The sequence below is a fragment of the Palaemon carinicauda genome, chromosome 9 (genome assembly GCF_036898095.1).
Source record: "Palaemon carinicauda isolate YSFRI2023 chromosome 9, ASM3689809v2, whole genome shotgun sequence".
Taxonomy (NCBI): domain Eukaryota; kingdom Metazoa; phylum Arthropoda; class Malacostraca; order Decapoda; family Palaemonidae; genus Palaemon; species Palaemon carinicauda.
The window spans coordinates 9,732,448-9,734,947 of record NC_090733.1 but is presented as its reverse complement, the minus strand read 5'-3'; positions in this window follow the sequence as shown (position 1 = coordinate 9,734,947).

Genomic DNA, 2,500 nt, shown 5'->3' with positions numbered 1-2,500 from the left:
ATATATATCTACATTATATATTACGTATTTATACATACTGCACAGTATATGTTTGTTTGTTTATTTGTATGCGTGAGCATGGGAGTGTGTGATTATAATGCATGTATGAAGGTTCACGTGTTACCATTCGTCTGCCTAAAAATTTGGATATATCATGAGAAGAAATTAAGCAAAACTGAAAGTCATCACATCTATCTTCCTGAGTAGCTTCTAGTCCCAATTATATAATCGAGCGGTAGTTCAATTCCACGTCCCATCTGCAGTTTATGTATATCTCTCTCTCTCTCTCTCTCTCTCTCTCCTCTCTCTCTCTCTCTCTCTCTCTCTCTCTCTCTCTCTCTCTCTCTCTCTCTCTCTCTCTCATAATTATGCATAAATAAATCCTTTCAGCCATAAGGGAAAAGTAATTTGGCATGAATCAAGAATATATGGTAAGAGATTTGGCATAAACAATATCTATAGGACAAGTGCCAATCGAGTGGTATGGCAATAGCTATAAACATCATATTGATAATGGATGGAAGGTGTTTTAGTGATTTAAGTAAACGTTAATAGCAAAGACTATCCAAAACTTGAGGAAAAATTAGTATGTGGTCTTTTAAATGTAAGAAGTTTTCAAATAAGAATAATCAATTTGTCCCATGATTTGTTGAAAACGGAAAAAAAAAACCAAATTTTTCTGTTAACATTAGTTAGCTGCTGATCATTACGCTATTTTTTATCACAAAAAAAAAATTATCCTATTTAAATCTGTTTTTGAAATAAAAAGTATAAAGTGGATAAGTAACACGAATTATATTATCCTGAAAGCTACAAAAAGTACTCTCTCTCTCTCTCTCATCTCTCTCTCTCTCTCTCTCTCTCTCTCTCTCTCTCTCTCTCTCTCTCTCTCTCTCTCTCTCTCTCTCTCTCTTGCAATAGTTACCTCGCTTTTGAACATCTATTAAATGAGATTGATGAAATAGAAATATTTTTGGGATATAAATGATCTCGACAACTTAAACGAAAATACAAATTGGCCGAATTTCATGCATTTCTGGAACTAGTATAAAGTTGGTAGAATTTATTGAAAAATAAAGTGACCCGAATTTCTTAGCTTGAGAAAAATATTTGGTAAATCCCATACCTTCCAACTGTTCAGTCTTTTTACGTATTACGTTAGTATAAATTGAACATTTTAATAAATTATACATTTTAATCATTTGGCAATAGGTATTATAAGAATAAAAATTATTTCAGTAGAAAAACAATTGTTCTAAAGTCGTGGTACAATAATCATGTAAGAAAAAATATGACGCCACTACAGGCTTTTGAAATTTTTACTTTTTATGAAATCTTATGACCTACAATATCTAATACTACAATGAAATATTTATTTTACCTTAATTACTTATAGCACCAAAGATATAAGAAAACAGCAAATGAAAAGAAGATATGCAACGATTACTACCATTACAGTGAAGGTAGTACAATACTTTTGTGTAAAATAATTACCAAACAGTTATCTCCTTGATATTTAAAGGCAAGTACTCAGATAGAAGAAAAAAAATATCCTCAAATAAAATCAAAGAGCATTTTTATAATGAAATTCCCAAAAATCATTCTCGAATTAATCAATTTCTTCTATTAGAATTCAAGCATATTTCTTGATTTATAAAAACACTTTCGTTAAACAATTTATTCCATATATTAAAATAAAGGACTTTTAATAAGCAATTCTGACAAACTGAAGTAAAAATTAAGTAACTTGACAACTTTATCAGTAATAAGCTTTACTATTTATGGTCATTATTAACACCACAATATAGGTATCGATGAATAAGAAAAGAGTAAACTTTGTCTCGAAAGGATGACTCTCTCTCTCTCTCTCTCTCTCTCTCTCTCTCTCTCTCCTCTCTCTCTCTCTCTCTCTCTCTCTCTCTCTCTCTCTCTCTCTCTCTCTCTCTCTGTCTTATCATAGCAAACACTTTAAGGTAGAAAGGGGTTATTCGTCCCCCGTTTAAATAACAGCCTGGCCCAATTCCCGTTTACCTTTACTGAGAACATCCTTTATTTCCTTTACCTTTTAGTCTATTTTGCGTAAAACTAGAAGGGTCCAGAGTCCTTCCACGACTATTTTCTATGAGAGAGAGAGAGAGAGAGAGAGAGAGAGAGAGAGAGAGAGAGAGAGAGAGAGAGAGAGAGAGAGAGAGAGAGAGAAGCTCTTAGGATAAAATTTTCAGGCATTCAGGTTACTTATCCACTTTAAATTTCTTATTTCAAGAACAAATTTAGATAGGTTACAGGTTTTTTTTTTTTTGCTGTTTTCTACGAATAATGGAAAAATATTATAAGACTTTATTGTCACTTTGAAAGCTTATTATATTTCAAAGACCACCTACCAACTTTCCCTCTGGTTTTGGAGAGCCTCTGCTATTACGTTTTATTTTGAACTACTGAAGTTCCTTCTATCTGTAATTAATATACTGTTTATGACCATTGTCAGGCAGCTCGACTAGAA